This window comes from Solanum pennellii, chromosome 7, assembly GCF_001406875.1.
Source record: "Solanum pennellii chromosome 7, SPENNV200".
NCBI lineage: Eukaryota > Viridiplantae > Streptophyta > Magnoliopsida > Solanales > Solanaceae > Solanum > Solanum pennellii.
This window is the reverse complement of record NC_028643.1, coordinates 38,268,734-38,296,015: the sequence shown is the minus strand read 5'-3', so window position 1 is coordinate 38,296,015 and position 27,282 is coordinate 38,268,734. Positions and strand designations below refer to the sequence as shown.

Below are 27,282 nucleotides of genomic sequence, written 5' to 3'. Positions count from 1 at the left end.
TATCCAGGTCATTGGTGCTCTACTTTCACTTGCTGGAAATTCTGGCACTTGGCAACAAACTCAGCAATGTCGTTATTTATACCTTCCCACCAATATATTTATCTCAAATCGTGGTACATCTTGGTGGAACCCGAATGAATGGAACATCTTGAGCTATGGGACTCCTCCCTGATCCTCTCTTGGAGTTCATCAACCCTAGGTACACATAGCCTACCTTGGTATTTTGGCACACATCACCCCTTGTTAAAAAGCCAATACTCTTTGCTTATGAACATTAGCCTTAAAATCAAGAAAAATGAGGTTTCAGTCTTGCTTTTATTTCACCTCAGGCAATAGTGATGATTAAGTCCCATCAGTCACTACTATCCCTCCTTTTGTGAAATCCATAAGTTCTCATCCCATCAGTCACCAATATCCCTCCTTCTGTGAAATCCATAAGTTTGACTCCTAGGCGTGCAAGTCTGTGCACATCTTTAGCTAACTTCCTCTTTTCTTCATCAACATGGGTGGTACTCCCCATGGATAACTTGCTTAAGTATCAGCAACCATATTAGCCTTACATGGGTGGTAATAAATACTCATGTCATAATCTTGGAGAAGTTCTAACCATCTCCTTTGTTTGAGATTGAGCTCTTTCTGGGTGAACACATATTGTTGGATCTTGTGGTCATTGAAATATCCACATGAACGTTGTAAAAATACTGACGCCATATCTTCTAGATTAAAATCGTAGCAGCGAACTTTAAGTCGTGGGTCGGGTAGTTCTTATCATGAACTTTCAACTATCTGGAGGCATAAGTTGTGACCTTGCCTTTCTGCATTCACATACTACTCAACCTAACTCTTCATGCATCACAATCTACACGAAACCTTGAGTACCTCCGGAATGGTCAAAACTGGAACACTACTCAACCTCTTTTTCAATTCCTGAAAGCTTTTCTCACAAGCTTCAAACCTTTGAAACTTAATGGTCTTCTGAGTCAACTTGGGCATGGGAGAAAAGATAGATGAAAAACCTTCAACAAAACTTCTATAGTAGGAATACAAACCCAAGAAACTCCTAATATCGATTGAAGATGTGGGTCTAGTCCAACTCTCTACCGCTTCTATCTTTTGGGTATCGACTCTAATCCCGTCACGGAAAACAATGTGGCCGAAGACTTCCACGGACTTGAGACAAAACTCACATTTGGAGAACTTGGCATATTGTTCCTTTTTTTCGAAGTCTGAAGTATTATCTTGAGGTGTCTAGCATGAACTTCTTCATTCCTTGAATAGATCAGTATGTCATCAATGAAGACGATAGCAAATATATCTAAGAAAGGAATGAAGACTCAGTTCATAAGATCCATGATTGTTGTTGGTGCATTTGTCAACCCAAAAGACATAACCAAAAACTCATAATGCCCATATCTGGTTCAAAGGGCTATCTTTGGAATGTCACATTCTCTAACTCTTAACTAATGGTAGCCAGATCTAAATCAATTTTCGAGAAGCAGGAAGCACCCTAAAGATGGTACAAAAGATCATCTATCCTTGGAAGAGGATACTTATTCTTGATGGTCAACTTATTCAATTGGTGGTACCTATACACATCCTAAGGTTACCATCCTTCTATATCACAACAAGACCGGAGTGACCCAAGGCGAGACACTTGGTCAAATAAAACCTTTACCTAACAGATCTTTCAGCTGCTCTTTCAACTCTTTTAACTCTGCTAGGGTCATTATATATGACAGAATAAAGATATGACGAGTATCTAGAATGATATCTATGTCAAAGTCTATCTCTCTAAGGATGGACTCCGGGTAGATCATAAGGAAAAACTTCAGGAAACTCTTTTACTATTGGAACTGACTAAATGGAAGGTACCTCAGCACTTGAGTAATTTACTCGGACTAAGAGATATATACACCCCTTTGAAACTACGAATAGTTATTTTTGTAAAGAATAGCTAGGATTAATAAAAGAAACTAAGAATAGTTACTTTGAAAAAAATAGGAGAAATCTGGAAATCCTAAGTGTAAAAGTAATTTTTTTGTCATTTTCAACCGTCCATAACTTTTAGCTCAGGATAAGTTAGGGCAGTTCTTAATATGGTTGGAAATACCTTAAGGGATCTTTCCAACACCGCCGAGTTTGCATAATTTCATATCGTATAAGGGAGATATGTCTATCGGAAATTGGGTTGTTTGATTGAATAAAATCCAATTCGGATTTTTATAAGGGTAAAGTGGTCTTTTCACCCTACTGTTTCCTAATTTGATTCAAGGGTTTATTAGTGGTAAAATTAAGCGTTAAATTCAGTTTTTAGAAGATTCAATGCACTTAGGGATTGGGATAAAAGAGAAGAAAAGAAGGAGAGAGGAGAACAGACCAAGATTTGCCCAAGATCGTTGAGTGAGTTTCATTGGGGGTGATCCTTTTAAGGTATGTGAGATATTTCTATGAGTTGTTCTTCCAACCACACAACAATATGTTTAATTCAGCGCAATTAGAGTAGATTGAATGATGAACATTGAAGTTTTAATAAGAAACCATTGAATTCTTGTTGGCTGAGTTGGAGTAAACCTATGGTTAATTGATTCGTCTTTCTAGACTATTTTATGAGTCTAAACTATTGGGTATTGAGTATTTTAGTGATCCTAAGTGTTTTCGGTGAGATCCATGGGAGCTTAGAAGGTTTAGAATTGAAAATCAGAGAAGAAAAGTCGAAATTTATGTCTGACAAGCCCAAGGGCGCCGCGCCTGCCAGAGCCCCTCAAGGAAATTAAGATCAAACTCAAGAAAGTTAAGATTCAACTATAAAAGCTAACAAGCAAGTCAAAGTAAGTTCCTAAAGTTTCCAAGATTCTTTAATAACATTTAAACCTTGTTTTAAGGCTCAACTTACAAGTTAAGCAAGAGTAAAGAGTTGAGTTTATTCTCAAAAGTTATAAGGGGACTAAGTAATCCCTAAGAGTTATAAAAATTTTCACACTTAAACAAGTAAAGAGACTTCGGGCTAGTTTCCACACCGAAGTAATAACTTTATCAAATGAACCAAGCAAGGAAACTTTGATTTCCAAGAGAGTAGTTTAAAGCTAAGTTGTAAGCACTAGTCTCAAACCACAAAATCAGTATGTTTTAAAAACATAAGAGCCAATATATTTTTTGGATTATTATTGAGCAACGATGGGGGGATGCAAGTTCCAGATTAACTCAATCCTCCACCTTTAGGAAAGAGAAAGGAGAGAGAAGGAAGAGAGTTTTGGGTTTGGGAATTATGAGAGCTTAGGTTAGTCTAATTAGGTTAGAGGCTTTATATAGGTTGTTAACTAACTTAATTATAACTACCTTAACCCCCAACTAATCAACTAACCCCTTAATTAATTAATTAATTGAAATCAAATTAAAACGTGCAGCAACTCAAGCCCTCACATACGAGACCCCAACCAACGGTCTGTCTGTGAGAGGACGGCCACAGGACCCTCCGTCCTGTTGGTCCGTCGTTTTGGTCAGAGACTGGTCTAGATGAAAATTACTAAGTGTTCATCGATGAGGAAATTTATGCCCCGTCGATTGACACACCGATCGTCGACTACAAGTCGTGGGTCATACTGTCTTGGGCAGTCCTTTAATCCCATAAGCAAGGGTCCTCCTCAAGGGCCCTTGGTTGGTCCTTAGAGAGTTGTGCCCGGATGTTTTGACTGTGAATTAACTCTAATAATACGTGTTAGACACCTTTCCACCAAAATACATCATTTTCCAACTCCTAAAAGCTAGTCAAATAGGCTAAGGCACGCTACTACCTCTTTGAACTAGTTTCCGGACGTCATGGACGTTCTTTATAGTTTTGGTTTCTAGACTTCCGAAATGACTTATATTCCTTAAAATAGACCTTAAAACAGTGTATAGACCTTTTGACACTTATGTCAGGCTCTAGAACACGTCTTAGATTTTTGAAGTGTTACAATTGAAGTACTTATGCTTCACAAATTTAGTCCACATAGAGTTGTTGGTTCTAATTCTCCACCACTTCTTGAAGTAAAAGGTTGTACAGATGTCACCAATCCTTCTTACGTTTATTCCACCCTCTTAAATAGTCAAACAAAGAGATTTTCATAAAATCAAAGAATGTTTACCATCTTGTTCCCCTAGTAGAAAAACAATTAGTTATGCCACCCTTTAATTGTGTTAATTGTTCTCGTGACTAAGTCATTAAAATGACTAATTTTCTTATTCCCGCTAAAAAGAGGTGGACCTCCATATATTGTGGAAAACTCCTATTGATTAATATTGTTAATGAGATTTATCTTGGAAATAAATTTCTGTTAAGCATTCTTACCGATAGAGAAACAACTTTTGTCCTTGTTGGGCAGTTGACTAAAGGTATTATCATGTATGAGAATATGCTCCTTAATTTTACTTTGTGTCTACAACAGAAAAAAGATTGTATCATCTTTGAAGGAGAGGTGGTTCACATGGGGATCATTCTAGTCCATATAGAGTTTTCGATTACACCCCCCCTACTTCTACAAAACTAATTAAGTAGTATAGAGAATAATTTAGAAGGAAGAACAAAGAGGTAAAGATATAGGGGATAAATTTGTTTTAGACTTTTGCTTGACTTGAAGAAGCTTTTCTACCTTTATTAAAATTGTTCAAGTATTAGTTTTTGAAAATGTACCTGTAGATTAAACAAATAGGAATCACATAGAATCCCATTTTACTGAGCACGACACATAAATAGGTCCAAGAGACCATATCATATGCCTTGGCCTTTTCTAGCTTAGTGACCACATTGCCTCCTATTTTTAGATTTTCGTTTTCATTGATTTTCATGAGTTATTCATCTATCCTTTATAAAATAAAATTTATTATTAGAGACATGCTTATAGATAATTGGGTTGAGTCTGGCATTGTTAGAAATGACTTTCCTTGTCACATTGCAGAGGTTGATAGATGTATGGTCTACCAAATTTTAAGGATATTCAAGCTTAGGAATCATTAAAAAGCAGGTATGAGTGTAGTATTTTTTTAAGATCTGCACCTCCAGAGTAAGTCTCGATAGCTATATGTAGGTCTCTTTTGTACCCATGTGGCGCTGGTGTACTTTCTGAATTTATAGTCTTAGTTACCTCTTCTTCCTAGCTAGCATTTACATCCTGCAAAAAATCGTGGTGAGTACTGCACAAAAAAGGGAATTGAAGTATTTAATGTGTCTAGTTCGTACAATAATATACAATGATAGGTAGATTTGCACTCATTTGAGACAAGTTTAGCTCAATAATGTATCTTCAATGCCTAATTATGTAGTGTTCTTAGGATATCTCAATGAGTTGCAGCTATGACGGCTAAAGGACAAGGCAAGGAAGAATGTTTGAAAGAATGATAAAAGAAATCAAGAAGTGTAAAACTATGCGGATGATCACCAAAAAAGAAAGGTGAATCATCTACCAAACAAGAAAGATGAATCATCTACCAAACAAGATATCACCTAATTGACAGTGCACCAGGATTTTTTCTCAAGACTGGTTGGCGAAGTTATGAAGAAACAGTGTGAAAGAGGTGAATAGGGTAAACATCTCTTAATTTGACATTTATGGATGATAATATGGAAGTTCAAAGGGCGAACCAAGGTTATCACCGAAAATTTGCCGAATTAGAAAAGCACACTTGAATAGGATCGTCGTATGATGGTCTAAAACTTGAATCCTTCAGTGAGAAAAAGGCAAGTTGAAGAACAATTGGTGACTCACCAAATGATGTCGACGAGGATGACTAATGTAACTTAGTGAGAATCGCATGTTAGTTATCGGCCAAATTTTGGAAAACTATAAATATCTCAATGGAGAAAGAAAAATGGGTTTTCAAAATTAGATAGAAAATTATGAATATTCTAGAGGGAGAAACACTTCATATTGAGTAAAAAAATTATTTATCCCTTGGACTTTTTGAATTTATAATCTTTAATTAGTTATAAATTGAAGTTTAATTCGAATGGATTTGGTTGTAATTGCTCAAATACATGTTACCCATGGCTAATTTCATGAACGGTATAACTTCTTGACATTTTGTGGTCTGCGGCTAAACCTTCAATCTCTTAGGGTAAGATTATGGGGTTGGGTGTTCATTTAAGTTAGTGGATTTGTTGAATTCCTCTGTTTTATAGATGTTAATCATAAATTCAAAATATTGCTGAGTGATTAATTCATAAGGTAAGGTGGCCAACTTGATTTTAGCTTCGATCTTGTATGGGTTCTTGCATAAGATAGATATGAGTGGTTAATATATTCGACGTTTTCAATTTAGCTTAGTTTGATTGTAAAGTCAAGGTTATGAGTTGATTAGAATTTCATGTAGATGAGACTGGCGGGAGATTCTATGAAAGGATGTTATGAGATTGAAAGAAGATTAGCATCATTTAAGATAACTTAGGCTTTCTTCGATTATATTGTTGATCGAGCAGTTCCACAATACCCCTAATGAGATCAACATTTAATCCCCACACCCCTGGATTAAACTAATTTTGTGAATCCTTCCTTGTTGAAATAGTGATAATCGTTTTATTGAAACTGCGTTGTTCAATTTGGTGGAATTGCAATTTAATTCACGAATTGGATCCTTAACTTCGTACCAATCCATGTGGGATTCGACCCTGACTCTTAGTTAGGTAATTTTATCGACGACGACCCCTGTCCCTTTTTATTGGTTCAGTAAGGACATTTGGGCATTATCGAATGAGGCGTTGTTGCTGGGGAATGTAGTTAGGATTAAATTTTAGGAGTACCTTCTATACTAATTTATTTTTTAGTTGAACAACCTTATGCTTGGCTCTCTAATTATGCAATCGACTAGGTGAACCAATGAATATGCCATAGTGGTGACGACTCTGTTTTCCGTAGGCTTGACAATGATGTTAGAAGAGATGAGAAGGTTGTATCTCATACCACCAGTGAAGTGGTAGAAATTTGTTTGCCACTAGTGCAAAAGGATCACATTTGTTGTAACAAGCCCATGTTGCAGCTCATAAAAGCGGGAGGATTACTTGGGGGTATCGAGCACAAAGATCCTAATGAGAATCACTGTAATTTTTTAGTGTGTCTAACATTTTTTCTACTGAGGTTATTTCACAAGAGTCGATGTGTTTAAGGTTACTCCCCTTTTCGCTAATTGGGAAGCCAACTAGGTGGTTGATTGAGTTTCAAAGAAAGTCTATCACATCATGGGGAGAATTATTGAATCTTTCCTTGAGATGTTCTTTCCTCCGTCTAATGTAATAAAATTGAGGAAATACATTCAAAACTAAGGAATATGAATATAGAGACCACTCATATAGCATGGATACGTTCTAAGATGGTGTTGTTAATATGACCTAGAAATGGTTTCCCGGATGACTTATTATTGCAATATTTCTACCAATGTCTTGATGTTGTGAATAAGGGATTCGTTGAAAATCTTATTCGAGGCGGTATAGTTAAGCAACCATGCATTAAAGCATCAAGATGGCTTGATGAGATGACTAAAATCAACCAAATTTGGTATAGGAGTGAAGAATATGTGTCACTTCCACATTTTAGGGAATTTAAGGAACAAGTAGAGAAAAACCAAGAGCGTGAAACACACTGCTTTATTGATCACTCAACATGAAATGTAATCCTACCGTGTTACTATAGGCATAGAAAAAATCAATAAATGAAATATCCCAGTGTGTATATGATGACGGGGTGTACATGAAAGGTGGAAAATCTAAGGGATTTCGGCCAAATTATCTAAGGCTTGCTGGAAATAAAGGTTGCACCGAGAATAATGATGAGAGGTGGTATAAAAGTGAATGTGATGATGTAATACATAAGCAACTGTTCATTCCACATGATTCGATGAAGACATTATATGATAAGTAGTTGAATAAACTCTTAATCAAGATTGAGGGTTCAAATATGATCTGGGAAGGGATGAATAGTGGTGTTTCGATTTTATCCATGTTACAACCCAACCCACCGGTACATGTGGGCACCTACTCTAACCCCTAAGTAAAAGAACCCTCATACCCTAAAGGTTAAAACATAAAGAAAATTATCGCAAGACAAACATAATAGAGATCAAAAATCTTTATAAAGGGAATCTTTTTCAACGTACTACTTAAGACTTGTAAAGTAATTTAAAAACCCTTATGATTAAGTCTAAATGGGCACATGAGCTATTAAGGATACAATGGACAATAAAATACATGACATATCTCCCACCAAACGGAAGGATAAGTAGAGGTTGTTGGAAATTCTTCACTTCACCTAAGGAAACATCACCGAATCTTGCAACCAGATTATATCATAGGACATTGCAAGAGTAGTATCAGTACAAAAACACGTACTAGTAGGCATCATCAGTCAACCCGCCACCCGCCACATAATATAAGAAACCAACTAATAAGAATCATGAAATAAACCATATGCTTCTCTACCTAACCCTTTCATTGAGTTACCCCCCAAACACATTGTATAGGATAGTTATTGGGGTGTGATTGCTACATGTGAAGATAAAAGTGGTGGATACATGCTTTCAATAGCTAATTTCTCAAAACAATGATGACTAAGCTAAGATTTAAGTGAAAGCAAGTTCCCTTTTGTGCACCTTACCCATATCAAATGGGTTCTTCTCGGACACCCGCTCGTCTAAACTATCCAGTCTAGGACTTATCCACACTCTCTCTTTCGACGGGAGTGCTTAGATATTGGACTAGGGTTTACCCTCTCGGGATGAACCTCATGTCGACCCACTCCTTAGGAGATCATTCTAGTTGTCTTAGTTTCACAACCTCTCTCTCGAGCAAGCTGAAAACACATGGGTGATTTTGTATTTTCAACTACAAACCCATTAGATTAAACCACAACCACTAGGAGAAATCACCATTAAAATGAAATCTAAGCTACAAGCAAGCAAGACACAATAAATTAATCAACCCATAATTGTTAAATAACATCCCAAGAATGGGAATTTTTAGTCACATATCAAGTAATAATCAAATACACTTAAAATGATAAAGAAATCAAACGGGTATAAGATATCAAACCTTAAAAGTAGAAAAGGAAGGTAAATGGAGAAGATCCACTTCCAAAATTTGAAGAATAGATTCTTTCTTCAAGCTTTCACAAAAACCCTCTCCAAAATTGAGAGAGAACTTAAGAACAAAGTTTCTAGAATAAAATATCAAGGGTAATTGTTTCACTCTCTAATTTTATTTTTTTTCTAAATAATAAAAGAGTTCAGTAATTATAGACTTCAGAATTGTATTGGTGAATCAGTGCAGTTAATCGTGATTCACTGAGGGCTTCGGCTAATCTCCCTTCGTTCATTTCATCTCTGCTTGCACATTTCCTTCCTTGTCTATGTGTTTTGGATCAATGGGCGACAATCTTCTGCTTTGCAGAACTTAGTGGTGAAGCACTTACTGCTCTTTTTTGTCGCCTTTTGATCGACTTCCTTTAGGTATCACTTGTTGTAACAGAAAGCGAAACTTCGATCTACGGTGGATCGCCAAGTGTTCTTGGCGATGCGCACCTTTGCATCTTTGGCTCTTTTTGTCCATTTTGTGCAAAAAATTTCATGCTCCTACCAAATCCTCAAATATATGAAGCTTAGGAGTTTTTATCAGATATTGAGATAAAATAAATAATCGAGGATACTATTTACTTTAAAGTAAGGCCCTAGATGAGCCCAATTTGAGAACTCATCAGGTAGATACAAACAAGGAATGCTCAAGAAAAGTATGGATGATTCAGATGAGGACGTCACCGAGACTAAAGAAATTATGATAGATGTTGTTGCACAACCTTCCTTGGAAAATGTATTTGTTGTTTATCAGTCGAAGCTGGTTCTTCTGAAGTCACTCTAGTAAAAAATGTCTAGATAGATGGAGCAACCACTTAGACAGGATTCCCTCTTTACCTCCCTCTCCGTCTTTCTTTATATTATATTATGAATAATGTGATTATTTGAGTTTGAGGACAAATGTCTTTTATATTGTGTTTGCAAATGTTTGAGCTTGGGACTCCATTTTCATTCAAATCGAAAATCTTTTGACCCCGTTTGAAAAATATTTTGTCTATCCGCCACCTCTTGTTTGGACATAACATGTGGCTATTCTTAGGCAAATTTGACTCTCAGTTTTATCAATATGTATGACTTGAGTAGTTCTTACAATCGAATGAACATGAATGTGAGGCTAAAACGATGCCAAACGAAGTTGTATAGACAATATGAGAACTCTTTGCATCTCGTTGTGATTAGCCAATAGTCAAATCAAGTTTCTTGCAATGAATATTGCACGCTTGCAAAAGTGTAGAAATCTTATTTGACATTTAGTGCAATGCCTTATGTGCTAAGTTTACTATGAACCATGCATGATTATACCTAGAATTTTCCTATTGGTCCGGTAAACAAAGTGACATGAACTAATGATATCATCTTAGGCAGCGTTGAAAGATTGTGAACCAATTTGAAATATACCTCTTTTTGTGGCTTACCTTGTGAGTATGCGAATATTATTTTGAACACCCCTTGAGCTTTACCTTTCTTTGGATGAAACTTGATAAAAATATGACCTCTCTTAATCCTATACCCATAATCCTATTTATTTGGGTTGATTGAATAGCCAACTTAGGCTAAAATCCTTAGTTGGGAGTGTTGTGAAAAGAGAAGGCTAGTCAAAGAGTGAAAAAATAGTCTCCCTAAACCTATGATGTTGAGAAAATTGAACCCCTCCATATTAAAAAAAAAGAAAAAGAAACAGAAAATGAGAAGAAAATAATGAAAATAGAAAGTCGTGGAATAAAGTATGAAAATACAAAAAGAAATGGAGTTCCCCTGAACAATCCATGGAAAGTGAATAAAGGGATGACTTGTGAGCACTAGAGAAAAGAATGAAAGAATAAAAGAGGACGTGTTCTGAGCACCACATCTCATGAGGATAAAAGTCACTGAGCATAAATGACCATACATATACCTAGACACTTATCCCCGTTTCTACCTTAACAAGACCTTTTTGAGTCTTGTCTAGAACTAGTTTACATATCTCTTTTTGAACTGCTGAACTCGAGTTTTACATGAGGACAAGAAAAAGTTTAATTCAGGGTGTTAATGAGTCCAAAAATTGGACTCATTTAATGAGGGATACATTTTTATAGGTTTAGTGTCCTTAAATTCATATTTTGTCTCAACAACTGATGAATAACCTTGAGTTTCAGCAATTTTGAGTTTAAGGCAAAGCATTGACACCATTTGACCAAAAGGAACACAAAGGCTGAAAAGAATCAAGAAATGAGGCCCGAGGACTGCCGAGTTCACTTGGCGAGTCACCAACAGGTCCGAAGATCGCATTTTGTTTTGGAGTGCTGAGCTAACAAGGAAAATATGAATTCGGTGGAGAAAAAGAACAATTGGAACGTCATCGAGTAGTTTCGCAAAGTAGTACTATGTCGTGCAATGATCCAAAACATGAAGATGTTGTAGGATATCACAAGACAGAAATGAAGCTATCAAAGAGAGAATCGCTGAATTGATCTGCGATCCCAACTAATTGCGCCGAGTGGGCTGCTGCAGCACAAATCTTTTAAAACCATCAATATTCATTAGGATTTTTGACTTAGAATGAAGTTTTTATCATTACATTGCTTTTCATAGTATTGAATAGTATTTTAACTTTTTTTTGGAGTTTTAAGTTTGAAGAGGGTTTTGAAGAACTTGAAGATTCAAAGGGTTTCATCTCCAAAAAATTTGACTTTGATCTGTTGATTCTTCACTTTTGGCATGTAACAAGACTTAAATCTTCATGCCCATTTGAAGTCAAACCCATTTTGGTACAAATTCCTATATCCTTTACATGTCTAGATAAAACCTCAATTCTTGGGGTGTGATTTTGTGAATATGGGTTAGATTTTATGTTGGGTCTTGCTTGTTGATGGTTTATTTGTTGTTTAAATGATATTTCTCTTAGTAGTTGTGTATGAAATTAATGGGGATGTAGTTGCAAATACAATTCCACCTCTATCTTTTCGACTTGTTCGAGATAGAGGTCGTAAAACCAAGACTACTAAGTTGATGGCTGGTGTAATTGGGTCGACATGAGGTTCATCTTGAGAGAGTGAAACCTAGGACTTTTTCCACACACTCAGCTAAAGAGAGTTAGTGGGATAAGGCGTAGGCTACTTTTCATGCGACAAATGGGTGTACGAACCCATTTTATTCGGGGTAAGTTGCTCGAGAGAGAACTTACCTCCGCTATAGTCTAGCCTAGTTAGAAATGTTCAACAAGTTTATCATTAAAAGCATGTACCCAATAGAGTAGTCCATCTCGTATCTCTATCACATCCCAAGAATCTCGCTTCCTATATTAGAACTATTTTATATTTTTCTTATTTTTACCTATTTGTGAAAAACCCCATTGATATTTGATGGTTGTGTCAACCCTTTAGACTTAATACGTTTTTATTCAACAATGTCTTTAGCAATGACTAATATGAACTAAATTTTATTTTTCTATTAGTTCTCACAACCTCTCTCTAAGCAATAATCCCAACCCTTGGTTGGGTTAGTATACTATTGTGTGATCGTAAGACACTTGCATTAGAAGTTGTTTCATTGATTACGCATTCAATAGAAAACATCAGAAGTCATTCCAAAAGGGTTTTGGCATAAAGTGAAGGTTAGCATGACTTTTTGCCCACAAACCGATGGGCAAGCGGAGAAAACAATCCATACATTAGAGGATATGTCGAGAGCACCTACTATCGATTTCCAGAAAGGTTCGGATGATCACTTGCCATTGATAGAGCTCACCTATAATATCTATCATTCTAGTATTTGTATGGCCCCCTTTGAAGCTCTTTATGGTAGGAGGTGTAAATCTCCTATAGGGTGGTTTGAAGTGGGTAAAGTTTCCTTGATTGGACCCAAATTAGTTCATGAGTCTATAGAGAATATCCAGGTTATTAAATAGAGGTTGAGAATTGGCAAAGACAACAAAATTCCTAAGACAATGTTAGAAAAGAAGACCTTGAATTTGAGGTTAGTGATTGGGACTATTTCAAAATCTCGCCCATGAAGGGTGTGATGAGATTTGAGAAGAAAGGGAAACTAAAGTCCCCAACACATAGGCATGTATCCAATTTGAGACATATTGGTAAGTTTGTTATGAGCTTGATTTTCCTAAAGAGTTGGCATCAGTGCGTCCGGTTTTCCTTGTCTCTATGCTTAAGAAGTGTGTTGAAGATCTGACATCCATAATATTCCTTGAAGATTGAGTGTTGATGATACCCTTTCATATAAAGAATTTTTATTTGAGATCTTAGACCGACAAGTTAAACAGTTGAGAAATAAGGAAGCTGTGTTGTGGAGAAACCACTTAGTTAAGGGTTCTACATGGGAGGCCGAGGTCGATATGAGATCTCGATATTCTCATCTCTTTCGTTCTACTTTATATTGAAGTAATGAGGTTCATCTTCATTTTTATGTGATTTGAAGTCATATTTTTTTAGATGATCCCATGACTCCCCTATGTTATGCATATTCATGAAAACTTGTGTTTTGAAATAAAATGAGTTTTTATAATTGATTTCCCTCATGTTGTATTGCATTGAGTACGAGTTGCCTATAGAATTCATGAGATGAATCAATGAATATACATTAGATATGGTTTTTGAGATTGAATTGCATGTGAGCTCCAAAAGATTGTGTTGAGCATGCTTTAAGCTTGGAGAAGGTAGTTCTTCCTAGTAAATGAGCAAAGTTTAAAATTTCATGCACAATGAGTTTTTAGATGTAGTTCCTACCTCCCTTTGTGATGCATTGAGTATGTTTTGATTGGAGATGAAGTTCCTCTTTGTTTATGTGCATTTAGAAATATTGCATGCATGATGGGATGCTAGTGTTGAGCTTTTATTTCCAAAAGGTGTCTAGAATCTTCATTTGAGGACGAATGTTCCCAAAGGAGAGATAATGTAACACCTCACAAGGCTAAAATAGCGCGAAGTAAGAGGCCTAGTGTAAAACCCCGTACCCGAAAAAGGGGTAGTGAAGCAAATTTTGGGAAACTTTCAGGTACAAACGGGCTGACCTAAAAATCATAGGTCAGACCACGGTCTGTGGTATGGTCCATGGTTTATTCCTTAAAATTTCCCATTCTCTTATAACCAGTCACCGCTCACCAAGACAAGTCATGGGTCAGACCACAGTCAGTCGATTGGGTTCGTGAATAGTCACCTAGTGGTTAAATTTAAAGGCGGTTGGGTCTTTTCCAGTTTTAATGAAATCAATGTGGTGTCATTTTGCCTAAATCTAGAACACCTATATAATTTTTTTCAACTCCCAAAAATCCCCCCTCATTCTCTCAATTCCAAAAAGAAATCCCCATAACTCCTCTCAAATATTCTCTCTAGTAATTAGAAGACGAAGGAAGAAATTGACGCTAGGTGAAATTCAAGTTTCCAATCTTCAATCTTGGGAGGGCTCTTTAACCAAGGTAAGATGTCTTTTCATCCATTGAGTTTTCTAGAATTTCCCTAATTTGGTGAAGAATTTCCCCACTCTAGTAAGGGTTTCTTCTAATGTTGTGGGTTAGGATGAATATTGATCCTATTGTGTGGATTATGATTGTTTATGATTTAATTGATAGAATTAAATGTTTTTCGCATGATAATACATGTACCCATGCCTATTCCCTGAATCTAGCCTAGAATTGATATAGTTGGGTTGATGTCATGAAGGGAAACTTTATGGATTTAGGCTTATCCTTATAGGATTGATAAATTATGATTAGAATTCCTTGAGAATAAAGCATTGATAATGATCATGAGATCTAGAGCTTTGAGAGTAAATTTTATGATATTAATTGTTGGTAATTGATATTATTGTGGAGGAAGGTATACTTCCCACATGAATTACTTAAGGATAAATGTATGAATGTGAAAAACTTTCTAACATGAATAATTCTAGATTGAAAGGATTGCTCACCTTAAATGAACCTAGACTAGTAGACTATATAATTGATGATTCTAGAGGAGACTACCCTTGAACTCCATATGAGAAGGATATAAAGTGATTTTCCATACTCTTTTGAATTGAACAAGAGGCAAATGCCTTGCATTTCCTATTATGAGGAATGTACATTAAAGCGAGTACCCATGATCCTTATGAAATGATGTGGAGGAAATTATTCGTGTCATATGATGTGATTGTGGAGGCGAGTAACCATAATCTTAAAGTAAGTAATGCAAGAGGCGATTACCCATTAGCCTTTATAAGCAAGGCAAGAAGGCAAATCCACATGTATTTAAATGTAAGTATGAATAATGTGGACTATATTATGATAAATGAATAGCTTTGATTGTTGCTTGATATGCCTTCCGTGAGGTGAGTTGACTAGAGGTGGATGACCCAAGTCTTGACTAAGGATGAGTAAGGTTGCATGACCAGTATTCCTTTTTTATTGTGATGACGATATGTGTATTGTCTATGTTTATGGTTTATATTGACTGACCATTATGTTATGTTGTTTATGTCAGCTATCATATTTAGTACTTGATTGTACTAACACATACTCTTGCCTACATTCTTATTAAATGTTGTATCTGATGACGTCTATTCTCACATTCGTGGCTAGGACCATAGTAGATCATGAATGGAAGAATTGGTGAGTCCTCATAGCATTCGAGGATTTGAACACCATTGTTTTTTATGTATTTCATTTCATGTTTGAACTATTATATGGGTTGTTTCCCAAGATTTATTCATTTTGATTAGATGGTTTGAGACAATTGTATTAGACTTCCACTTTGTTTTATTAAAATTTTAATTGTATTGAAATGTATTAAATCTCCACACCTTTTCTATTACTTCATGTTATGATATGCTAAGTGCCCTCTTGTATGAGGCCTCCGAGGTCTTATATTCCTCGTTACATCTAGAAGTACCCCTAGGTCGTGAAACAAAATGATGTCTCAAATAAAGTTGTTGACAAAGCACGTCATGGGGGTGTTTATGGAGCTATGAATCTAGCTTAGGTGACATTTTAAAAAAAAAAGGTACATCAAGACTAGATGAGGGTTCTCATTCGAGTTCTTTAAAGTCGGCGGGAATCAAGGTTGGATTATAATTAATTGATGACGGATGGAAAGTCACAATCTAGATTAGTCTGAATGGAAAAGATATTGGAGGAGAGACGATGATGATGATGCTTGATATGTGCATACTGAAGATATTCCAAACTCTAGGGATATTCTTGAAGCCTTCGGGTCAAGGATTTGTTGTGTCGTATTGTGAATAAAGTAGACAGATTCGATAAAATTCTTAAAGTAATAAATACGAATTTTTCATCCTTGAGTAAGATGGTAAAATCACACTTGGACTCCGTCAAGCAACTTGAATCTCAGACGAGTCAACTTCCATCCTAATTAGGTTTCAAAGCAGAAGAGTGTCATGTAAATGATATGATCGTGAATTCAAAGGTAAATCACGACATATGCATAGTGATGTTTACTCGGAGTGGAAAATAAGTGGGTGGTGACGTGAAAGTTGATGGTAAGTCGCACACTAGTAAAGAGCAAATGATGACATTGATGTAGATTGATTTGGTGAAACCCAACAAATGAAACACCCAAAGAAATTGATGAAGTCCAAAAACTTCATCACCGAAGAATTGAAAAAATAAAATGAGGGGGTTGTTTCGTCTTCAAGATCAACGAAACCACTGCCCAAAGTTAACATACCATTCCCCTAAAGATTAAAAAAAGGATAAGGATGCAAAGTTCCAGAAAAAATTTCTCTGTTTTCAAATGTCTGTCAATATATCTTCCTTCAAGGGAAGTGTTGTTGAAAATTCCAGGCTATCCGACGTTCATGAAAGAATTAGTTACCAAGAAGAGGAGTATGGATTTTGAAACGGTTGATGTGTTCTCATAGTTGTGGTGTCGTTATGACGAGTAATGTGTTTGTCAATAAACATACTAGCACCAGAAAATTTAGAAAACCAAATACATATTTAAACTATTAATCATTAACAATAATGTGATTTCCTAACACTAGGGTTTCCCACTCACCACTGTATGCAGAGATCCGAAGATTAAAATAGATCAATCGAACCAGTCTTCATAAAATTCAATCCCAGAGAGACGAAGCAACATAGATAACTATTGAGAAAGAAAAAAGGTACTTACAGCTTAGTGAGAAGACTGAAATAGTTATAGATTTATCACCCGACCCAGCAGAATAGGTCGCTTTGAGAAGAACTCAAACTTTATCTTATACACCATTCCCTAAACATCAATGAGTCATCAGTATTGAAAGTATCAAGGTGGGACTAACCTGTTTTGACATGAGCCTACACCCTAGATGTGGCGAACATTAAAGAACAATTCTTGGTTTCTAAGAGAACCTTCATCCTCTCTAACTAAAAGCACAAGACTAAATTGAGCATACATAAGTATCAAACTGAAAGAAACGTCAAAAATGGTTTATTGAATATCAAAACATAATTGGATATACTTATTATGAAATATAAATTTTATATAAAATATCTTAAACTAAAACACTTTCCAAAACTATATTTCTATGAAGCTTGTACTATTAACAAAGGATGTCAGGATAAGACCCGTGACATCTCAAAACTACTAACTCGAAAGTAATTATGACGAAGCTAACTGGAGTGTAGAGTGATCTCAAAACAGCCCTGTTGATAATTATGAACATCTATATCTGCATCATAAAAAGATGCAGGTTAAATGCAATTAGTACATGAAATATACGAGTATTTAATATGGTTGAGTAAGCAAATAACTGAAGTAAATGACTGAAAGAAACTCAACTGAATCAATTCATGAACATGAATTGAAACTCATTTGAGCTTTACAATTTAATATACAATGAAACCAACACGAAATTAATATACGTAACTGGTGGAAAATTTCTCTAACCGACAACCGTTACCATGAGCCTAGCAATGATACAACGTTTTGCATCATGTTGCCAGGCCATATTATACTTTTTTGAGGTATAGGATGATATCATGACTATGGATCCATCTAATTAGCCTTCTCACAGGTAGTGAGGAATCGCATGAAGAATCAATGTTATCTTATTCTACGGTAGTTACATACCTCTATGGGACTCTGAATCATCAAAGACTCTAACCCAACTCGGTTCTCTATACTACTCCCAAAATAATCAGTATAACTTTGTGCTCAATTCACACATTACGAAGAATGTAATTCTTACATTACTTGAAATACTTTTCAAAATATGAGACTTGTTTACCTTCTTGAAAACATGCACTTATGAACTTATCTTTGAAGTCCAATATATATATATATATATATATATATATATATANGTATGTATATATGTATATATATATATATATGTATATATATATATATATATATATGAAATAGAACCTTTAATCTTATTCTCAAGACTAATCTTTACTTCCTCAAAAAATTTGTTTAAAAATCAAGCATTAGCTGTGAAAAAACTTCTCAAGATTTATAACTCAAAATAGGATTCGTACTAAATTATAGACATGAAAAAATCAATTCAAGGAGCACAATAAAAATATAGAAATGCAGTACATAGGAATAGAATTTTAAAAGAATCAAGAATTCAATAACTCAAAATCAACTTAGCTCAAAATTACTCAAATCTTAGGGTAGAATCTTAGATTTCACTTTTACTTATTTGAAAGTAGATGTGTTGTGTAAGAAGGAAGAACTAGTCCAACACTATGATAGCCTTACATAGCTGGAAGAACAAGGTTCTTCAATAATCTTGAAGAATCTTGAAAAAGAACTTGATTAAAAGCCTTGAAACCGTAGCTTGAAGGAGAACAATCAAGAAAACCTTTCTTTAGAATCTTGAATTAATTTCTTCAAATCTCTATGATTGAGAATTATGATTTACATTATTGATTCATAATTTTATGGAGAAATTTGCGTTGGCAATGACAAAATTCTTGGAGAAGTACTTACCTTGAACAAAAATCTTGAAAAGGATTAAAAGAATTTTGAATGGAATCTTCTATACGGTTTTGCCCCAGGGTTTGAAAGAGAAGAGAATGATGAATTAAAAGATAAATATCTGATTTTTAGCCTTACAATCAGTCAAAAAATGTCTAGGATTTCGTTGGAGGTAAAAAGGCAAAAGGACCCTTTTAAATGTTTTTGCCTTACAATCAGTCAAAAAATGTCTAGGATTTCGTTGGAGGTAAAAAGGCAAAAGGACCCTTTTAAATGTTTTCCTGTTGGCTAATTCATCACTGAACTGTATCAGTTACTAAAATGGTCTTACCTTCTCACTCAGAAATTTAATTAACGCAAAACTTGTGGAATTGGAAATTAGAGTCAAATACCTTTAATTTGATAGGTTGTGGGTCATGTAACTCCTTATAATCTAGGAGATATTGTCGTTTGAAGTTGTCCCATGTAAAATCTTACATCAAAACGTAATCGATAAACGGAACTTTCAACTCTACTTTGTGCTAGGGATTCTAGTGACCTTAATTCATATCCAAATCATTCACACAATAAAGAATTTACAATTATACATATAAATACCTTATGAATCACCAATTATGATCCTAGAAGTGAATGAAGAATGGTTCAAGACTTAACTAAGAAATTTTCTGGGTGTTACAACATCTCCCCCTTGGGATCATTCATCCTCGAATAACAGATGGTCTGAGAATGGAAATGGGTTACTCTTACTTTATTCTACTCTAACTCGGAATCACCAAGTACTTAATATATGGTGATTATTTTTATCTAAATCACATGATTCGGGTTCTATACCTCTGTTGGAAATCCCATCTCAGGAACATTACTCCTTACCGTTACATTCAACTAACTTTGAGCTCATATCACAAGACACCTAACATATGAAGTATTGTCCACAGGTTTAAAACACCACATTCAAGCTTAAAACCATAACCACTCTATAGACTCCTGCTAACCCACTTTCTAAGAACTTCTCATCATTTCTACCAACTAAGCTTTCATGTATTATTACCAGGAAATGACTCATTACTCATCGTAAAACCTTTTCTCCTTCTTCCTCATATTTATAACCTTAGATGGAATAAACACACCATCCCTAACACAATAAGAAATATGAATCCCCTTGTCTATCATTCATACAACTACTATCAACAACAACACCCTCAACTAAAAAGGATCACTAAGAGAGCTTTAGGGCGAAAGACCATAAGCACATATCTTATAAAAAAAATATGCATGACACAAAATTATGTTGCTAGACACTGACAGTGAATCATGAATTTGTGAGGCTAGATATACTATGAAACTTGAATACTAATATGAGTAAGTTCATATAATGAGGCTGATATCCATAACTTTATGGATTAATCTCAAGGTTAATGGTCTAAAGTTTTTGCCCCTCATTCTGGAAACTGAGCATAGATGTGAAACTCTATGAAGTGTATAATTATAAGTCATAGACACAAATTATATATTAGAAACATTAACAACATGTTGTGATAATTTATTCTTGAGGAATACGTAGTATATGAAGGTATTGATGGACCTCTAAAACTCATTCGAAAAACATCACTCTCTAATCCTCAACACTTGAATTGATTTCTCATCTCACAATATTCCCCGTTATGTCTGAGGTTGTCATTTTAAAGCTATGGATCTATTCCATTATATCTAAAAAGGTCTATATTTCTTTACAGTAATACACGGGAAAGACTTATCTTATGGTTATTGAACTCTCAATAAGCATGTAGTAAGAATCCTTCTAAGACCTCTTTATAAGATGCTTCCATTAACCTCTTTTCATTGGCTTATCAGACCGCTTCATTTAACTCTTAAGGAAAAAAATGCTTACACCAGCCTATTCCACATTGACGACTCGAATATGTTATCTACTCATATATGAAAAAATGAAACATAATTAGAACTTCATCTGGTTACGTACAACCTCGGGTACACCTCTTAATACTCTTGTTACTCTAATGACTTAGCCACACTTCAGTAATCTTACCTCAAAGTAAGAATCTCATACGTGTACCACTCACCTTTATTATCACTAACCTATTAACTACTCTCCTACTCTATGTCAAGTTTATCATATCAAATCTCAAAACTAACATTATAACCCTCATTTTTCCATTTTTTTACCATGACTCTCATCTCAAATTCAAGCTTTATGTTTATTACTAATTCCGGATGTCAACATGATTGCTCTCTAGCTATTCTAACTTACAACTACTAGAAAAAAATTAAGAAACACAGACCTACTAAGACCTCATGAAAAATAGTTAATCTTTACCTCTTAGTCTTCATACTTACAATTTACCGCCACATTTCATTTCAACATAAGTACTATTTATTCATTAGATATACATCATTGTCAAATTAGTTTTTTAAACCTATGAATATTATGGGTTCTCCCTTAAAAATCATAAGCCTAGATTAGATCTATGACCTCATGAATACTCTACTCTTTTATTCAGCACCTATATTTGGCCTTCAGTAACACAATGTTCCGTTGAAAAAAACTTTTTGATTAAAGTATATACTCCAACTGACTCATACTAGTAACTCTTACTCTACCTTCTATCATGAAATTTACACAAACTCATCACTTCTTAGTCTACCTATGGAAAACTCATCATTAATAACTTACTGGGTGCATGACTACAACAACATAATTTTCCTCATCATTATCTTCCTTTCTAATGACTATACGTTTGCATTCATTAATCTAACTTAGTCAACTTTTACTACTACTACTTATAACATTGTAACTCGTACTATCTCTTCGGGCGAAAATACAACCTATGTTCTAAAACATATCTCCTCATAAGGGTCTCAACTAAAACGAGGTTTTGGGGGAAAAGTGTGGAAATACATCTCACTTTTATCTTGAATGCACGATGCAGATAAACTATAAGTGTATTCTTTCGAATCTCCACACTTAAGCTCACTCACAAGATTCGCTCAAGACCCTATGAGGTCTCTTGACTTTTCTAAAGACTTTATCTACAAGAAACTCATCCATAAGGATCCATACTTTGATTGTCAACTACCTTGAGTATGAGGGGTAGTCAAATGGATAAGAGGAATCCACGAGTTATAGTAAGTTCTTTATGACACAGCTCTATTGCACGATTTAGAGTATGAAAGAAGGAAACTTTTCTTAAAAGTCTATAATCTCTTATTTATAAAATGTTGTCCCTCACAACCATAATGAAGATCCTACTAACAAATTCATTGACACCCTAGGACACTTGAACTCTATACTATGATACCAAGTTTTTCACGACCCGAGCCTACACCCTAGACGTGGCCGGCACTCAAGAACAATTGTTGATTCCTAAGTGAACCCTCATTTTTGTTGACTACAAGTAGAAGACTACTTAAGCTACAGAAGCATCAATTAAGAGAAACGTTTAAGAACGGTTTATTGAATCTCAAAATTTACTAGATATAGTGAGTATGAAATATAAGCTTTAAATAAAATATATGAAACTAAAAGACTCTCCAAAATTGTATATCTATGAAACCACTACTATTAAGAAAGGACGTTGGTACAAGACCCATGACACCTCAAACCAACTAAGTGGAAAGTAACTGTGAAGTCTTCTAGAATACAAGGAGGCTCAACAGAGCTAACTAGAGAGTAAAGTGATCTTCTTTTGATAATAATGAACATCTAAATCTGCATCATAAAAGGATGCAAGTCGAATGACATCAGTACATGAAATGTATGGGTATGTAATTTGGCTGAGTAAACAAAGAACGAAACTAAATGACAGAAAGCAACTCAACTGAATGAATACATGAACATAAATTGAAAACCATTTAAGCTTTACAATAAAATATACAATGAAAGAAACATGAAAATAATATACTTTTCTTGTGGGAAGTTTCTCTAACTGACATCCATTACCATGATCCTAGAAATGATACAACGTTTTACTTCATGTTGTCAGGGTCATCTAATACTTTGTCGGGGTATAGAATGATATTGTGACTATGGATCCATCTAATTATCCTTCTTAGAAAAGGAGGAGTCGCATGAAGAATCAATATTATCATGTCCTACGCTAGCTATGTAGTTCAATGGGATTTCAAAATCATAAAATACTCTAATCCAACTCGGTGCTCAATATTACTCCTAAAATAGTTGATATAAATTTATGCTCAATTCACCCATTACAGAGTAATCGACTTATTACATTACTTGAAATACTTTTCTAAACATGAGACTTGTTTACCTTCTTGAAAATATGCACTTATGAGCTTATTTTTGAAGTCCAATAATTAACATAGGTACATATGTATATATATATTAATAAAATAACATTAAAAACTCTTAAATCTTTATGAAATAGAACCTTTAAAATTTTTCTCAGAACTTATATTTACTTCCTCAGAAACTCAAGTGTTGGCTTTGAAAAAACTTCTCAAGATTTATAAACTTTGTACTCAATTCCATTACAAATAATGGACTTGTTACATTACTTGAAATACTTTTCTAAACATGATATCTTGTTTATGTCACGCCCCAAGCCTATACCCTGGGTGGGACCAGCACTAGAAGACCATTGTTGGCCCTCAAGCGAACCCTTGGCCTGGCTACTTAAATCAGCAGAAAACAACCCTCAACTTTGACACGAGTAAAAACATAATAAAAGGGAAATACGTCATGTCATAACATTGGCCAAAATGGCACTTGAGTCTTAATAACTGAAAAAAATCCAAACTGAAATTCTATAGTCTACGAAGCCTATAAACTATCTAGAGAGGGATGCTGGGACAGACCCCACAACATCCTAAAAGCAAAGCTAATACAGAAAATGATAAAGGATATCCTCCAGAATGCAAGGAGGCTCACCACAACTCTAAAGCTCAATATAGAATCAATAAAGCGTTGCGTGCTAAACTTGGGTACCTGCGTCTGCATCATGAAATGATGCAGGCCAACTGGCTTCAGTACACTGAATGTACGAGTATGCGAGTTGGAGATCTAAGAAACGACTTAAGCTTGAGGAATTAGATGAACTTACCTTGGTTGTTTAACTCACAAATATACTTAACTCAAATGATATGCATATAAAGCAGTTTAAATCACATGCAATATGCATATATATATATATATATATATGTGTGTGTGTGTGTGTGTGTATAAAGCTCATAAAACAGTGCAAACAACTTAGTTCATTAAAGGAAATGCAATAACAAACTCAACTTTACTTATATAACAAATTAATATCGCCTCTGTGGGAGTTTCTCTAACCGACAACCATCACTATGAGTCTAAGTGATGATACAACATCGTACCTCACATTTCAATAGGACCATCCCACACCTTGCCATTGGTATAGGACGTTACTCAACTTAGTGGATCTACTAGCTCTCTTACGTGATCATCTAAAAAGTATGACACGTCAATTCCCATGTTAGCTACATGGCTTACATGGAGACTTAAGTTAGTATGAACTCACATCTCCAGATCAGTGCTCAATACTACTCCCAAGTACTTTAGCTCATACTTTTAATAAGACTTCCTTCCTGTGGGTTGAGATAATTTACTGAATCCGTTTGATTTAAAAAGCTCCTTATGGAAATCAATGTTCCTCTTTTTAGTTCAAAACTCTTTTTGGAAAATAAATTTCCCCTCTTTACTCAAATGTGAAATATTTTTTAACCTCTAGGGAATACTTAGTTCCCTTATATCTTTTTAAGAAATGAACTCAACTCTTGCTCTTTACCTGAATTGAATTTTTAACTCTTAGGGAATACTTAGTTCTCTTATTGATTTTGATAAATGAACTCAACTCTTGCTCTTTACTTAACTTGAAATTTTAAGTCTTTGCTTGACTTGAATTTTAAGTCTTCAAAACAAAGTGAAAACATTTGTGGAAGACTTTAGAAACTTTACTTTTACTTGTTTCTTAACTTCTAGACTTGGCTCTTAACTTTTTTGACTTTGACCTTACTTTCCTTGAGTTGAACTATGTTTATGGATGATTTCATGATGTTTAGATATACCTTAAGAGTGTTGGAAACATCTAGGAATGAGGGGTACATCACTTAGGAACTAGTATGAAAAGATAGGGGAAGAATGGGGTCTCCAGGGGGTCCTGGTGCTCTAAGAGGCGCGGAGCGCCATACCCGAACGGACAAAGGCTGTCCTCGGGCGCTCTGAGAGGCGCGGCCCACCAGATCCTGACGGACAGACTCTGTCCTAAGGGGCTTTGGAGACGCGGCGCACTAAATCCCCCCAACGGGTTTTCCGACTTTCTTCATCGTTTTTCATTTCTAAACCTTCCAAAACTCCCATGGATCCCACCCCCAAACACTTAGCATCCCTAATTAACTTGTTTCACAATGATTTAGACCTGAAAACAATCCTAAAACTTGGATTATAACTAACAGCGATCAACAACAACCCAATCAACAAGAACGTCAAATTTTCTTTCAAGATTCCAACCTCTAACATGAGTTAATTCATGAACTTGACTGATTTGAATGAAATTGGTGTGTGGGTGAAGTAGTCCAACATAGAAGAGCCCACATACCTTGTTAGGAATCACCCCCAACAAAGATTCACGAAGCTAAACTTGGCGTTCTTGCGTCTTCTTCTTCATTCTCCTCTTTTCTTCTTACTTTCAAAACCTTAGTTAATTTTTTCTAAGTGCGTAAACTGAATGAGAATAGTTTAGACCCAAACATATTACTCCAAAACAAAATAATTAATTTCCTTAAGGATAAGAAAAAAACACACTTACTAAATCTATTTTTAAAACTTTCACTACTGAACATCCCATCTTACGAAGGTCATATCTCACTCAAACGACCTTGGAAGTCTGAAAACATGGCGCTGTTGGGATGATATTTTAACAAGCTTTCCATCCATATAAAGAACTCATCCAAATTCTTCCTGAGCTGGGAGTTATGGCCTTTTGAAAATGACCAAAACTTACTTTTGAAATCTAGAACTTTTTCATATTTCTTTACTTATTTCCATATTTAATGTTTCTTGTTTTTTCTTAGCTTAACTTTAGTTTATCTAGAATCTGATATGTTACAGTTTACCTTCTTGAATACATGCACTTATGAACTTATTTTTAAAGTCCAATAATTAACATAGGTACATATGTATATGTATATATATGAATAAAATAACATTAGAAAAACTCTTAAAATCTTCATGAAATAGAACTTTTAAACTTTTTCTCAAAACTCATATTTACTTCCTTAGAAACTGAAATGTTGGCTTTGAAAAAACTTCTCAAGATTTATATCTCAAATATGGTTCATGTTGAATTATAGTCATTAAAAATAACCTCAAAGATCTCAATAACAATATATAAACTTAATACTTAGGAATAGAATCTCAAAAGAATCAAGAATTCAAAAACTTAAAATTAGCTTAGCTCAAGAATAATCAAATCTAAGGGTAGGATCCTAGTTTTCACTTTTACTGATTTGAAAGTAGATGTATGGCGTGAGGACGAACTAGTCCAACACTATGATAGCCTTATAGACGTGAAGAACAAGTTTTTTGAAGAATCATGAAAAAAAATGGATAGAAGCCTTGAAACCCTTGCTTGAAGGAGAACAATCAAGAAAGCCTTTCTTGAAATTTTTGAATTAGTTTTTTGAAAAATCTATGACCAATAATTATGATTTTAATTAGTGGTTCATAGTTACATGGAGGAATTTGAGTTGGAAATAGTGAAATTCTTGGAGAAGTACTTACCTTGAAGAATAATCTTGAAAAAGATTGAAAGAATTAGAATAGAGAGTCTTCTACTTTGATTTTTCCTAAAGGTTTTTCCATATAGTTTGAGAGAGAACAGAATAATGGATTAGAAGATGAAAGATTTTGAGTCTTTAATTCACTACAACACGATCTATTTTTAGCTATAAAATTTAAGCTGCAAATTCAAATATTGTGGCTATTGTTTAGTAACAGCTACAAAAGTTTTAATTTTATAGCTATTTAAAATTTCGTAAATTTTCTTAGCCACAAAAATTAGTTTGAAAAAGTTAAATCCTCATTTTTGTTACAATTGCTAATAATTGTGGCAATAATTATATCAATAGCTACAACTTTATAGCTACAATTCAAATTTGTAGCTGGTTAACATTTTTTAAATGGTATAGCCATAAGTATTTTGGTATAATAAAATTATATAGCTAGTTATTAATTTCTGCCACCAGTTGAAACTTACCATAGCAATAATAACCTTTTAGCCATAATAAATAACCAAAATAAATTACT

The 27,282-nt window shown here is 34.8% G+C and overlaps 1 long non-coding RNA gene across 1 annotated transcript; it reads right to left on the bottom strand.

Moving 5' to 3' along the window:
• Positions 1-17,456: 17,456 nt before the first annotated feature.
• Positions 17,457-26,947, bottom strand: LOC107026484. The gene is made up of 2 exons (XR_003579367.1): positions 25,574-26,947; positions 17,457-17,727 (listed from the first exon to the last, which is right to left on the bottom strand). It is a non-coding gene; the product is annotated as an uncharacterized LOC107026484 (long non-coding RNA).
• Between the last annotated feature and the right edge of the window lie 335 nt (positions 26,948-27,282).